The 16,021-nt window shown below is 35.1% G+C and overlaps 1 pseudogene; it reads left to right on the top strand.

Moving 5' to 3' along the window:
• The first annotated feature begins 1,736 nt into the window (after positions 1–1,736).
• LOC149149713 (uncharacterized) lies at positions 1,737–16,021 on the top strand (annotated as a pseudogene).

The following is a 16,021-nucleotide window of genomic DNA, read 5'->3' as shown; positions in this document are numbered from 1 at the left end:
ATTAATGAAAAGATAAATACTTACAATATCTAGTGAATGTATAAGTTTTTTAAATAAGGAAGGTGTATAGGGTTCGTATTGTTAAGGGATTACATAAGAAATTTTTAGAGTTATTTTCTAATATGTAGTCAAATTAAAGGTATTTTTTAGTATTTTTTGCTCAGAAATTCATTGAGTAAAACTCCATATATATCTATATATATATCTGTGTGTGTGTGTGTGTCCATGAATGACAACATGAGGAATTGCATGTTTGAAGTATAAAGTAGTAATTATAACAAGGAAAAATATATTTCAAAACTAAAAGAAATGTTTAAGAGAGATGTAATTATGTTAAATGTCCTCCCCACCCATTTTCCTTATTTATGGGATTTTTTTTAAACAAATATGTAATAAGGGTTACATGGTAGCTAATACTTGCAACTTAGCTTAATTAAACAAAAAAAACAAAAAAAACATAAAAATTTTATCACAAAAATAAAACAATTAATAAAATTTTGTATTGTTGAATGTCATCACAAAAAATTAAGAAATTCAATTAACTAGTATTATTTATATTAACATACATACATTTTAATATATATTTGTGTTATATATATATATATATAAATTTATATAAAATTAAAATATGTTTTTAATATAATAATAAATAGTTTTAAATTTAAAATATGAACAAAAAAACCTATAATTCATGAAAATGAAAATAATAAAAAGATAAATGAAAAAGAAATAAAACGAAAAACAAAAAATTAGAACTAAAATGAAAATTACTAAATAATTTATAATAAGATCTCAACCAACCAATTAATTAATTAATTAATAGAAAAGCTATAACTTATTGCAAAACAAAAAGTTACCTAGTATATGCTGTGAGCATTCAAGTCACTGTATCATGATCATAGAGTTGGTAAGATTTTACCAGAGAAATCTCCTGCAGCCATCTCAAGTTCTGAAAAATCAATTTTCCGATGTGTTGTGTGATCGGACTTTCCATCAGAGGCCCCAACAGAACCGATCCGTTCGTAAGCATCGTGGCTATGGGAAATAGCCAAATCAACCAATTAATTAAATAAAAATTAATAAAAATTAAATTTTTAATACTAAATTATAGAAAAACAACATAATTTTTTATCCATATCCATTAATACAAAAAATATATATAAATATCCTTGCCTGCCACTCAATTCCTTGCCCCGACTTGCAGATTCGCAAATATCTTTTCTTTTAGTTTAATCAATGTATTTCAGTGGCAAATGTTTTCCATGTTCAATTAAATCATATAAAATATATAACAGCGATTGCTCACCAATCTAAGTGTTCTGGGGATTAACGCTTCATCGAATCAAACCAGTGCTTCAATCCAAATAAACAGAAGTCAACGCATTCAACAGGGCGAGTCCAGGGATTAGCTATTCAAGCAAAGTTATATAGAGACACCTCATTCAAAATCCAAATCAAAACAACACGCTACAGGAAGGAATATCAACGGAGAAAAAAAAACCTTCTATTCTCACACACCATTATTCTTCTCCTTCTCCCACACCATGAGGTCATCATATATATATATATATATATAAATTTTTTTCTTAAAAATTATGTAAAAAATATAAATATTATTTTTAAAAATTATATATATTTATATTAAAAAACCAATATAATTTATTGATATATTGCTCAGCTCTCTCTTAAATTCCAACTCCCACTCCAATTCAAGTCCTCTAATATTTTGCTTAATGATGATTTCAACCCTCGTCTTATCCGACTGTGGAATTGCTAGCCTCAATCCAAATTTTGAGCATCAGGTGTGATTCATGATGGTATAAAATGAAAATTTCCCTTCTCAACCTTTGCATGAGGGTCAGCCTTACCGGAGAGGACACTGAAAGCTAGAGGACTAAAATTATAATGATGTTTTGTTTTCAGGTTCAGGTGTTGGGTTCATTTGGGTACAGTGCTCCTAAATATGTCATGCCAGGAATCTATACAATGAAGAGTGATGTGTATAGTTTTGGAGTGGTAATGTTCGAGCTTTTGACAGGTCAGAATCCCCTGAATAGGTGACTCTCTTATTTTGAGAGAAACTTGTGGGTTGTACCAAAATAGATAACCCTTCTAATAGAAACTTGTGGGTTGTACCAAAATAGAGAAACTTGTGGGTTGTACCCAAAGAGCAAGGTCAGAACAATCATTAGTAAGATGAGCCACCCCTTAGCTTCATGATATTGATGCATTGGAAAAGATGGTTGATCCAGCTTTGAAGGGAAGTTATCCTTCTAAATCTCTCTCGCGCTTTGCTGATATTATTGCCCTCTGCATTCAGGTATTGTCTAAAATATCTAAATTCAAGCATAAATTATAAACTACATCCAAAGGTCGGAGATACTAATTTGTATTTGTAAGTTACAAGAGAAAAGGCGAAATGAACAGTATAGGCATAGCAAACATAAGTTCTGAAAATTCGTTGCTTGGCGTGGTAGCCTGAACCGGAATTTTGTCCTCCAATGTCTGAAGTGGTGCAAGCATTGGTTCGTATGATGCAACGGGCTAGCCTCAATAAGAGGATGACAGGAAATGAAACTGTAGACCGCGATCCTACAGATTATTAAATGAAGTGAGATTGCTTTGCTTGTACTCCAGAATAAAATATTTAATTCTAAAATGCTGGTACTGCCTTGTTTGGACTTTCTGCAACAGTTGAAGAGTGGATAACTTCATTATTTAGCTCCTAAGGCCTTCCTTGGACTTCTACAATAGTTGAAAGACTTGATAGAAACATCCTTCGTTGGACTTCCACAACAGTTGAAAGCATTGATAGCATCATTATTTTCATAAATTGAATTTGTTCAAGATTTTCTTAGTCCACCTTTTGGTGAAAACAATGTAATTGGAATATTAATAAAATATTAATAATGGTTTGATCATTGTGTTTCTATCTTTATTTGCCAACTGTCTCGAGGCCTTGCGAGCGCGTAGAAGCAATAAGACTTAGGTTGCTCTCTTTTGTCGCGATTAGAATAGGATTAGAATAGGAATTCTCTTATTTATAGAAATGTCAATAGAAATGTTAAAAGGCCTTTAAATCAAGTAGTAGGGATTAGTAAGTCAAAGACTTTGAAATAGACTCTTATAAACAGTATTAGCTTTCCTGGTCCTAATTTCATGTCAATGGATTGGCTTCAACAAATTGTTACCCATTAAGGTCCCCGCGCACGGGGAAATCATCTAATTGGTGTAGAAAATGCATCATCTAGTTAGGGATAGATGGCTTGATGAATACATGGACGAGAGCTCAAAGCTCTGGGATGTGTGTCATGTACTTAAATGCGAGATTATAGGCTTTGAGAAATACTAGAATGTTATAGAGAACGTTTCCATGACATTGACTGCATATAGTAGCCCCACAAGTCAATAGTGTAGGTAGGTGATGAGAAGCACATCAGGGTGATGGAGACCATATGGGGCGAGATGATGTGACTCTCTCAGGATGAAAATAGTAACATGTTCCCCTAATAATCATTCTTTTGTAAGTGGGTCATCTAAAACTCAATTTGGTCCAGACGACCTAATAAACCAATAGTGAGACATCACGAAAAGAGACACAATCTACTTCTAGCACTATTGCAAAACCAATGAATTAGTTTCTGATATAATTCTCACGGGGTCCTTCAATAGTGAATGAAGTAAGAATTGAAAGAAAGGGGAATTCTATGCAATTGATTCCTTTGGACTGTTAGGTGGTATCATTAATGGTTGGAAGTCAAGTATGGTCCTAACTAATTCATTTCCTATGATTGTAGGGTTATGCACAATGTTATTTAGCAAAAGCATGGGACAACCAGTTACTATGTTGAATGTGTATGGCCCCTATGAGGATAAATAGATCTTTTGGGATCAATATTTTTCTTTAGAGTTTTTAGAAATGGCGATGTGATTTTTTGGGCACAACCAAACTTGGTCTAGTTTTATCAAAGGTTCCGCATTTTGAGGAGCAGAGTGCTCGGAGTCTGTGAAGTTATATTTACCACGCGATGTTTAGGGGCTTTGGGGCAGGTCAAAACCCCTCATTTTGTAATGGGTATTGGGTGTTAGTTCATTGTTTTGTCGGATCCATTGTATGTGGACCATGGTATTGTAGTAATGAAATGTATAGAAGGACATAATGTGCCTTCCCAAAAGTAATACAATAGAGGAAAAATATAATAGATGAATCATTGATATCTTCTGTCTTTAGTGTGTATTATGGGCTTTAGGAGAAGGCTCTGTAGCTAAGTGCATGGAGGCCTTGAAGAGTCTGCAGCTGAGTGCGTAGACCACCTGTAGCTGGGTGTGCAGGTCGAAGACGCTATATGTATTGAAGATCTATCTTAATAAAAGAAGAAGAAGTTTAGGAAAATGTTTATGTATCTGTATTTATACATATTTTTATGCACGCTTTTTATTGAATTATGCGAAAGACTACATGTTATACTATTTTCTGATATGTTTATGAAATAAGTGCAAAGTTGTGAAGTAACTCATCAACGCGAAGTTATTTATGCATGTGAAGTTGTAGATAGGTCTAAGACATAAGTAAACACACGGGCGCCACAACGCGCATATTCCTCTGGCTACAGAAACCTTGTTCTACAACCTCTCATAACCTCTCTAGGTGAGACTACGATATTCTTGCAAGTTGTTCCCGAAAGGGCTGGTGGTTGAGGGTTTTGTTGGTGCATAGGACACTTCGAACTTGGGACCAAGCCCCTTGAGCCAACAAATGGTTCCCTTCAGCTAACAAGAGGCTTGCTAGTATTACTGAAGGAAAGAACCTCTAGAAATGGATAGAAGATCTTCAAATGAAGGAGCAGATCTTACAAGAAAGGACTCAGTCATGGCAGGATGAGGCCCTCCTAGTTTCGTAAGCAGTGGATGCAAGGCTCAACTAATTAAATGAAAGGGAGAAAGAAATACTACAGAAGACTGTTGGTCCAACTACAGAGGCATTGCTGGAGGAGGTGTGCTAAGAGGAGAAACAAGTAGCAGAAACAATCCAGCAGTACAATGCAGTCTACAATGGTATTACAGTGAAGATCAAGGGTATCATAGCTGAGTGACTTGGGACGAGTCACATATGAGTGTTTGGGTCCTCTTGGGCATAACCCAACTTTGTGTATTTTTGCTCAAAGGCTCCGCATTTTGAGGAGCGAAGCACGCGAAGTTCTCGAAGTTATATTTAGATGTTTATGGGCTTTAGGGCGGGTCAAAACCCTTGATTTTGTAACAAGTATTGGGTGTTATTTCATTATTTTTTTGGATCCGTGGTATGTGGACCATGGTATTCTAGTAATGAAATGTATATAAGGACATATAGTTCCTTGTTGAAAGTAATACAATAGAGGAAAAAAATTTCATAGATGAATCATTGATATCTTTTGTCTTTAGTTCTTCATCTCTCAAGACCCCTCCATAACCAGCTTCTACCGGATTCCCTTTAGAAGCCTCGTCTATGTTGAATTTTAAAAATCCATAAGAAGGGGGTTGCCAAGAAGACTTGTCTATTAAGGTCTTCCTGTTAATCTGCATAGAACCCTGAGGGGGATGAACCTTCAGCTCTAACTTCTCCAAAAAAATTTCCTCCCTTTGACTGATGGGTTTGCTAGTAGCTACACCTCCTAGGATATGAACAATCTCTTTAAGTTATTTAAGTATTAGCTTAAGGATGCTGCTCACCGGACTTGTTTTCTCCTTGAAAATCCTGTTGTTGCGCTCCTTCTAGACATTCCAGATTATGAATCCTCGAGTCAGCATCCAGGCAGAGTTAATGATCTCATTGTCCGAAAAATTTATCTGCCAATTCTTCAATGTAATAGTGATATCATTAACATTTCTATTTGTCTGCTCAAAGACTTCTCCAACCCAATTCCACAATATTGTGGTGAAAGTGCATCTATTCAGTAGATGATTTGTAGTTTCTTCTTGTTGTCTACATAAATGACATCTTGAGGGGCCAACAAAGCCTCTTTTTCTTAGGTTATCCCATGTCAGAATCTTGCCCTGTTGAACCAACCACTTGAACAGTTTTACTTTCATCCAATGAGGATTTTCCCAGATTTCTTTCCACGTCTTATCAGTGTTTGGAAGGTTTAGCCCTACATCTATTCTTTTGGCTTCCTTAAGGTTGAAGAGACTTGTCTTGTTCTTTCCCCATATTAGTTGATCGTTCAAGTTTGAGTTCAAGATTTGTCTCTTGTCTAAATGTCCTTGAAGGGTTGTGGCTTGATTATGGAACATGCCCATTCCACTGTAATCTGGAAGTTTCCAAGTTCTCCATTTCTTATCATTCCTTGCTTGGTCCCAATAGTCACTTACCCACCTTAGTCCTTTGTTGATGGTATCGGTGTGAATGTCTGCTAATTCTTCTCTTCGGAGATTGTCCTCCTGCTGCCAATTGTCCTCCCAGAACCAAGCCAGGTTCCCATTTCTGATCTCCTAGAAACTATGGTTTTGGACTAGGGCCCTGTTCTCCCATGCCCTATTCCAAATTGCAGAACCTTTTACTTGTCCTGTCATTCTGATTAGATTTTTCTCCTGCCATTCGCTAGCATATTTGTGCTTCCAGAGTTTTGCCCAAGGGGCTTGTATTTCTTTTAGCCATCTCCACCAGATTTTGGTGCCAAGAACTCTATTTAGAATTCCTGGGTCATGAAGACCCAAGCCACCATGGGACTTAGGTTTGCATACTCTGTCCCATGCCACAAGGGCCCATTTCTTCTTTTCTTCACCTTTCCCCCAGAGAAAGTCTCTCTGAATGTTTCTTATATTGGTCATTACACCGGCTGGTGCTGGAATGGCAGATAGCATATAGATAGGGATACTTTGGAGGATAGCCTTAGTGAGAACAAGTCTCCTTGCTAGATTTAGTGCTCTGTTTGTCCATTTGCTGATTTTATCTTTTAGCTTATTAAGAATAGGCTCCCAGATATCCTTGTGAAGTGGTTTGTCAGTGAGAGGAACTCCTAGGTACTTCACAAACAGTGACTCCCTTTGAAAGCCCATAATTCTGGAAAGATTTCTTTGAATTGAAATATCTGTATTGAAAAAGAAGATCTTTGATTTAGTTAGACTTGCCTCAGTGCCTGTTGTCCTAGCAAACTCACTCAGAATCTGTTTGAATGTTTGGCTTCCTTAACAGTGGGTGCGCCTTGAAGCATAGTGTCATCCACAAATTGCTGATGTGTCACTGTGTCCCCACCACGAGTGAGTCTCAGACTATGAATTCTCCCTTCCTCCTTAGCAGCCTTGATAGCTCTTCCTAACCCTTCCATCATTAGAATGAAGAGGAAAGGAGAAAGAGGATCTCCTTGCTTGAGACCTCTAGTAAGGCTTTAAGGTTTTGGAAGGAGCGTCATTGAGAAGAACTGAATAGCTGGTTGTGGTAACTAGTGCCATAACCTATTTAATCCAATTGTGATCAAAGCCATAGGCTTTTAAAATTTCTCTTACGTACGACCAGCTAAGTTTGTCATAGGCCTTGGCTATGTCCAGCTGCATTATCATTCCTGCCTGTTTGTTGGTAATGAGTGAATGAACCGTTTCATGTGCTTGAATTATATTATCTAGAATTTGTCTTCCTTCCACATAGCATGTTTGTTCCTCTAGCACTAGGATTGGGAGGAGAGGTTTGAGACGGTTGGCAATGACTTTTGATATAATTTTGTAGATCACATTGCATAATGCTATAGGTCGAAATCTGTATGGAGAGGCAACCTTCTCTTGTTTGGGGATTAAGGCTATGAAAGATTCATTGAGCGCCTTTCAGACTTTCTTAAATCTTCGAGAGTCTTCCACTACCTCCAAGATGTCCTGTTTCACTATCCTCCAACCAGCTTTGAAAAAGTCCACATTAAAACCATCCGGGCCTGGTGCTTTCCCATTTTTCATCTCTTTCATGGCTTCCTCAATTTCTTCCTTTGTTACTGGTCTATTGAGACTGAAATTATCTTCTCTGGTAACAAGTTTAGGGATGTACTGAGTGAATTTTTCCGTAAAATGGTATCTATCTTCCGAGGTTTCCTCAGCAATTTTCTAAAAATGCTGGAGTAGAACCTTCTCCATCTCTTCATGAGTGTTTCTCTCTATACCATGTTGATCTGTAAGTTTCACAATTCTATTGTTGTTTTGGTGAGCTATGGTGGATCTGTGAAAAAATTTGGTGTTTCTCTCCCCTTCTTTAATCCATTGTACTGTGGATTTCTGTCTCCAGAGTATTTCCTCTTGAAGGCATCTGTTGTCCCACTCCTGCTGGAGTGACTCTGCCATCTCTTTCCTTTCATCTGTGTATCCTCTTGTGATAAGAATCTGGTTTATTTCCTTTAGTTTCTTTTCCACCTCTCCTTTAGCTTTGAAGATGTTACCAAATTCCTTTTTGTTCCACTCTTTGAGTTTGCCTTTAATGTGTTTGAGCCTGTAGTGAAGCAAGAACATCTTTGAACCTTGAAGGTGAAGCTCTTCCTTCCACCATTGTTCAATATTTGTGAGGAAATCTGAATGTGTGAGCCAAGCATTCTCAAACCTGAAGGGGGTGTTCCTTGGTCTACCAAAAAGGGAAGCTTCCAATTGGATAGGCTAGTGATCTGAACCTCCAAAAGGTAGTATGAGTGCAGTAATGCTGCTTCCCCTGAGAAGAAGTTCCTTTGAAACCATAAATTCATCCAATTTTGAGGCCACTTGGGTAGGGCCCCCTCTTTTGTTATTCCAAGTGAAGATTTCATTGCTTGTTTCCATATCAACAAATTTCATATTGGTGATGAAGTTCTGGAAGGCAATTGAGTCTCTCCCAAGTATTCTAGTGCCTAATTTCTTCTCCATGAGTGATTTTGTTATGTTAAAATCACCTCTAAGAATCCATGGTAGAGCTAGGTATCTCTTTTTCATATCCTCTAATGTTGTGAGGAGTTGAAGTTTGTCCTCCATTGGTTGTGGACCATAGACATTGGTGATCATGTAACATTGCCTGTCACACACCGGTTGGAAAATCAAAGAAAGGTGATGTCTGGATGCCTCCGCATCAATCACACCAAATTTATGTGGATCCCAGAGAGTGAGAATACCACCAGCAGATTTATTTGCCTTAACTTCAAGGTATTCATATCTATTTACCCATTTACTATGTTATTCGCAGATTCTCTCCACTGATCATTTTGTTTCCTGTATGAATACTATGTCAAGTTTTTCCTCTCTAATCCTTTTACCGAGATTCCTCTGTTTTCTTCTACTCCCTAGTCCTCTAATATTCCAGGTTGTGATTTTCATTGAGGTGGGGTTATAAAGGAGTAACTAGAAAGGTATTTTATCCTTCTTGAATCAATCATGAGCTCGCCACACTCCAGTAATAATTCTTTCTGTCTTTTCCTTCCCCTCCTCTTGCCTAGATTCTTTGTTAGTTTTCCTGTTATTAATCCTATTGAGGAAGTCCCTTTGTTTTCCTAGTTGTCATGTCCTCTTTTGACTCCTGCAGCTGTTTGATGTGCCTTGTTAAGGAATATCTGTTGGACTTTGTCCACGTCCTCCTGAGGGATGGAGTTTATTCCCAAGTTGCCTCCCTGTTTCAGAAACTTTTCCAGCTCTAGGTTGTCCCTTTCCAGGATCTCCTGTAAATCTTGATCCTCTGTACCACTTTCACTTTGAGTCATTTCCTAGTCTTTTTCTACTTCCATGGTACTCAAAGGGTTTGTTGTGTGTTCATTCTATTCATGAGTGTACTCCATGCTGGTCACCTTTTCTTTCCCCCTTGCTGTCTGATTCTCTATACTCTCTTTATCCCCTCCCTTAGCTTCTTTTTCTCCTAAGATCTCAAAAATGTTGTAACTTTTTGTTTTATCATTCACACTAGGGTTATTTTGTGTCTTCCTTCCTCCTCCTTTTCCTTTTCCTCCTACTTTGGTGAAACCTGTCTAGTCTTTTCCTTTGTTGGTAGTTAGGATTTCCTCCCTTCGATTGAGAGGACAGTATCTGGACAGATGCCCATGCTCATGACATTTGTGACATCTGAACGGGATATGTTCATAGTCAACTGCTTGAACCCATTCCTCATCATAGACTTCTAGAATGAACTCATCTGGAAGGGCTCCTGATAGGTCCATCTCCACACATATATGGGCATAGGATGTATATTTTCCCCTTAGAGTTGTCTCTGAAATTTTTAAGAAATGAACTAATTTATTGCCTATAGCTTTTAAAGACTTTGGTATCCAGTAATCTAAATGTAAGGAGTATAGTCAAATCCATATCAGTATTGAAGTGAAGGTTTCTTGCTCTGGCACAAAGTTCATCGTCCATGGCCTCATATAGAGTCCAGTAGCTGCAAAGAAGTATGGCCCTCCTTCAAAGATTCTGCCCCTGTCTTCCATGTTCGTAAACATCACAGTGATAAAACCTTTGGATCCAAGATGAATATTTAACTCCCCCTTTCATTTTCAGTTGTATTTTATCCAGGTGTACAATGCTTTCTCTAATGGCCAGATTCCCATAAATTTACATATGATGGCATAGTTAGACACGTGATCCCTGTGCGCTTGCAGAGCTGGATCGTTCAGAATAACCCGAGGTTTAGTTATGGTCTTGGGTTTACAGGGCCCCATCTTAGCTTTGTTCTCTGACCCTTAACCTCTGTCTTCCTCTTTCTCCTCCCGAAAATATTCTTCGTGGGCCCCTTGATCGGCATTGGTTTTGTTGCCTTCCGCCTTCTAAGTTTCTGTGTCTTTTATCTTGACCTCCAAGGGTTGTGGAGGTTTGTTCTTTTTCCCTCCTCTTCCTCTGTTTGCTACCATATAGCTGTAGGAGGGAGTGGAGCTCCCTCCTCCCTGTGTCTCCATGGATGCTTGGTACTCTCTGTCGCTTGTTTCGTTAAACGCTAGAACCAGAGCTGCCGCTTTTTTCTCCCCTCTCGAAATTGCCAATCTTTTTCAATTCCGTAGCTTTGTTAATCCATTGGGTTTATAAAATTAATTCCTTGAGTTTTCTAATTCTTTGGGTTTGTAATATTAATCCCCTAGGTTTATAATATTAATCCCTTGGCTTTATTAAATCCCAATATTAAGGGTTAAACATTAGTCATACAGTTTATTATTAATCCCTAAGGTTTATAATGTCTATCCCTAAGGTTTATTAACTTGTTCGGTTTACAATATTAACAGTCCTTAGGGCTTATTCATCCCTTGGGTTTATAATATTAATATTTATGCGGGTTTATCAATCCTTTGGGTTTAAAATATTAATTCCTAGGGTTTATTAATCCATTGTGTTTTTAATATTAATCCCTTGTGCTTTTTGATCCCTTAGGTTTATTAATTCCTTGGGTTTATAATATTAAACACTTGATTTTACTAATCCCTTGAGATTAAAATATTAATTCCTAGAGTTTATTAATCATTTGGGTTTTTAATATTAGTTTGTTGGGTTTATTGATACCTTGAGTTTATTAATTGCTTGGGTTCATTAATCATTTTTATTTATAACATTAATGCCTTGGGTTTATAATATTAATAATCACTTGAATTTATTATTGATCCCTTATGCTTATAATATAAATAATCCCTTGAGTTTGTTGATCCAATGGGTTTATAACATTATTCCCTTAAGTTTTCTAATTATTTGGGTTGGTAATATTAATCCCTTGGGTTTATTAAACCCCAATATTAAGGGTTAAAAATTAGTCCTAGGGTTTAATATTAATCCTTTAGGCTTATAATGTTTATCCATTGGATTTATTAAGGGATTATAATATTAACAATCCCCGGGGTTTATTTTATAATATTAATAGATATCTAGGTTTCTCAATCCTTTGGGTTAAAAATATTTATTCTGGGTTTATTAATCCTTTGTGTTTTTAATATTGATCCATTTGGTTTGTTGATCCCTTAGGTTTATGATATTTATCCCTTGGGTTTATAATAATAAATGCTTGGGTTTGTAATATTAAACCCTCTGTTTATTAGTCCCTTGGGTTTATAATTTAATCTTGTAGGGTTCATTTATCCCTTACTTTAAAATATTAATTATTAGGGTTTATTAATCCCTTTTATTTTTTATATTATTCATTGGGTTTATAATGTTTATACCTTGGGTTACTAATTCGTTAGATTTATAATATAAATAATCCCTTGGGTTTAAAATGAAAATTCGTGTTTATTAATCTCATGTATTTTTAATTTAATTTTTTGGGTATAAAAAATATTGATGATATTGATAAGAGATATATTCTTATTATCAATAATAATAAAATACTATATTATGTCATCATCAAAAATATATTATTATTACCTACTTTATTATTAAATAATATATTATTATATATTTTAATATAATATATTGTTATATTACTTACTCTTTTATATATATATATAGCATGTATATAGTTAATATTATTAATATACTCCAAGTAAATATATTGTAATTATATTTATAAATATATAATAATTATTAACCATAACATAATGGTGACAAAAAATATATATTATTAATTATTATGTTATATATGGGTAATATTAAAGTTTTAAATATAACTATTAGTATATTAGCAAAATTTTATGTAACAACTAATATTATATTAATATAAAAAGTAGTATTAGCACAATAAGTATAATTATGTAAATATAAAATACTATGGCTATTATTATTTATATTGTTATTAATAATTAGCAATAGTTAATCTGTAACAAAATATACTTAATAGTTATTAATGTGGTGGGTGGTGGATATACATGCTTATATTAACCACATTGGTAAATATGGTTGTGCTAATATATAAAATATGGAAAGTATGAAATAACTCATATTAATAATGATATTAATTTTAATAATATAATTTTAATTTATTATTATTATTATTATTATTATTAAAAATATAAGTTTTATATTATTATTATTATTATTATTATTTATAAGTTAATAATCATAAAATAATAACTTAATATTAATAATAATTAATATCTACATAAATATTGACCATTAGTTTATTTTAGATAGTAAGAAGAATGATTGAGATTATTTATGTAAAGTACATGCTCAATTTTAATGTAATGGTAGCTAAGCAACCAAAATATATTAAAATCTCTATTTCCTATTCCTTAAATAATAACTTTAATCAAAATAAAATTTAAATAAAAAATAATTTACACATATTTAATAATAATATATCTTATAATTATTATTATTATTCTCTACTTTTAAGGTCATGGTCAAGTTAGACACCAAATTGCTATATGAGACCCCCTTGTTTGTGGGACAATGGATTTACCCAGCTATTTGATTGCGCGCAACTATTTGACTACTAAGTCTACGAAGGCATATATACTCTTCCCCCTCTGGTTTTGATCCTGTGACTTCTTAAGAGGAAACACATACTCTTAACCATTAGGCCCACTCTTAATCAAAATTAATAATTTCAATATATTTTAATCCAAACAAATAATACTATTTAATATTAACATATCATGTGAAAAAACAAACAAATTGTATCATTTTTAAAGAAAAAATATCATAAATATAATAAAATGTTCCACTTTTAATAAAGAGTAAAAAATACAATTTTATTTTTATTTTTATGTATTATATAATAAATAAATTTTAATTTATAACTATATATTTTAATGTAATATTAATATTTTATTAATAAAAACAAAATTACACATTATTTATATTTCTAAAGAACACCTCCCCATATAATTAGTAATAATAAATTAAATGTTAATTTAATTTTTATAAACTATAATATCATTATTATTTTTTCCAATAATTTATATATAATCAAATAATTTCATTCTTTCTCAACCACATATTTATATATTATATATAAATAAATTAAACATACTTAACGATTAAACTTTAACGATTTACATTCTTGTTGAGGAGGAATCCAATTCGCTTTGTTATCGCGAAGTATTCCATAGTTATACCGATAGAGCTAGGACTTCGACGCAATGTATGGATCGGCTCATTATGAGAGCCCGGATATGATTTTCAAGGAAACTAAAAAACAATGAAGTGCACTTTATCATTTATTAGCAATGCATATGCGACCTCTTGAAAGAAGGTCAAGTAGCGTTGCGGTAGTTGCTGCAGACATGTAGACCAACTTAAAGTTATGAAAGGTAACTAATGATAATAATCTTTAAACGATGATACAATGACATAACGATTACCTGGTTTAATGGATGAACAACAGGTTAAAATCATGACCCCTTCTTGAAACATTCAAGAAAACATGCGTTTCCATCCATGAAGAAAATATCAAATAATTTATTATTGCAATTGTAAAATCTATATTCAAATCGTGAACAACGCTGAAATCCTCAACGCCAAATTTAGAGAAAAGGATGGGTTATATTAGTTTTAGCAGTCATAAAAAATGCCAAGCAGCGATGGAAATATGTCATATAATCTTGTCTCTAAAAAAAATTTCAGTAATGATTATGAGATAACAAAGGACATCAACAAATTTTCAAGTGATTAGAGAGATCATTAATATACATATCAACCATGAGGGAGAGTAGTCAGGGTGAGATATTATACCAAATTAGCATTTAAAAAAGCATTATGGATTTTAATCACTATGTTAATTATGCAACTTCTTGTTACGCCATAAGGCGTTTCCCTATGAAATGAGCTCCCCAAATGCTTTTCAGTCCTAATCGTAGCTGTTAGATCTTTTGTTAGACGATTGAACAAAAATCAGCCGTCTAATTTAAAAAACTTTAAAAAACGTTATTAGCCTGCAGCTGTTTGTGCTTTTGCAAGGGATTTGATTCGTTTAACGCTTGGACCACCAATTTGGTTAACGGCGAGCGGGTTGAGAGGTTATCAGTGCCAAGGTTCGATCCCCCTCGCACTCAATTCCTCCGCAGAGATTTTTCAGTAGCAGAAATGGGCATTCACATTCGAATGCATATAGGAATTCCAGAGACATGCTAGTATCGGGACTGGGACTGGGCATCGGGCTGGCATTCGCAGTATCTCCCCCAAGTTTGGCCGAGTCTCCAGAACCGAAGCTGAAGATGCAGGAGGACCAGAAGTCGCGAGATCCAGTCTCACCACAGCCTCGAGCAGGCATTATGGGAGGACCTGTTATTACCAAGAGTGGAAAAGTGCTTCCAAAGCTCAAGATTTTTGTGGGTTACGATCCCCGTGAGGATCTTACCTACGAGATCTACAGGCATTCGATACTAAAACATGCCACATTTCCAGTTGAATTAATCCCCATCAAACAAGCAGATCTCCGCAAGGTTGGGCTTTACTGGCGCATAAGGGATCCCACTGAGAGCACCCAATTCTCCTTTCCAGGTTCTTGACTCCTTTCCTAGCTAGGTTCGAGGGTTGGGCTATGTTCGCAGACTATGATTTTCTCTATACTGTTGACGTTAGGGAATTAGCTGAGCTCATTGATGATAAGTATGCTATAATGTGTGTCAAACACGATTACAAGCCCAAGAGTGCTACAAAAATGGATGGGGTTGTGCAGACTACTTACCCTAGAAAGAACTGGTCATCTATGGTTTTGTATAATTGCGGGCACCCCAAGAATAGAGTTTTGACACCCTCTGTTGTGAATTCCCAATCTGGGGCATTTTTGCATAGATTCACTTGGCTTGATGACAATGATATTGGACCCATTCCCTACACCTGGAATTTCCTTGTTGGTCACAATGAGATTGATGACAAGGAACTTCCCAAAGCTATACATTATACAATGGGAGGCCCTTGGTTCGAGGCCTGGAAAGATTGCCAATTCGCAGATCTGTGGCTTCAGGAAGTGGATGAGTATAAGAGGTCCTAGATGATACAGAAGGTGATTCAAGATGAGCTCATAAGGTTGTTGGATACAAGAATGAATGAAAGAGCAGGAGAGCTTGAAATCAGAGTAGGTGAGTTGGACGGTAAGGTTAGAGAGATCTCTGCTCTGCAGAAATTGTTGTTGTTTTATCTGCAAGAGAGGTTTCTAACAGAGGGAGGGAATGGTGTGAAAGAACCTCCTTTTGATGCCTAG

This window comes from Pinus tabuliformis, chromosome 9, assembly GCF_031772625.1.
Source record: "Pinus tabuliformis cultivar Carrire ecotype Pingquan chromosome 9, CPIR1, whole genome shotgun sequence".
Classification (NCBI taxonomy): Eukaryota; Viridiplantae; Streptophyta; class Pinopsida; order Pinales; family Pinaceae; genus Pinus; species Pinus tabuliformis.
The sequence above is the reverse complement of the archived record's forward strand: the minus strand, read 5'-3'. Positions and strand labels throughout refer to the sequence as shown.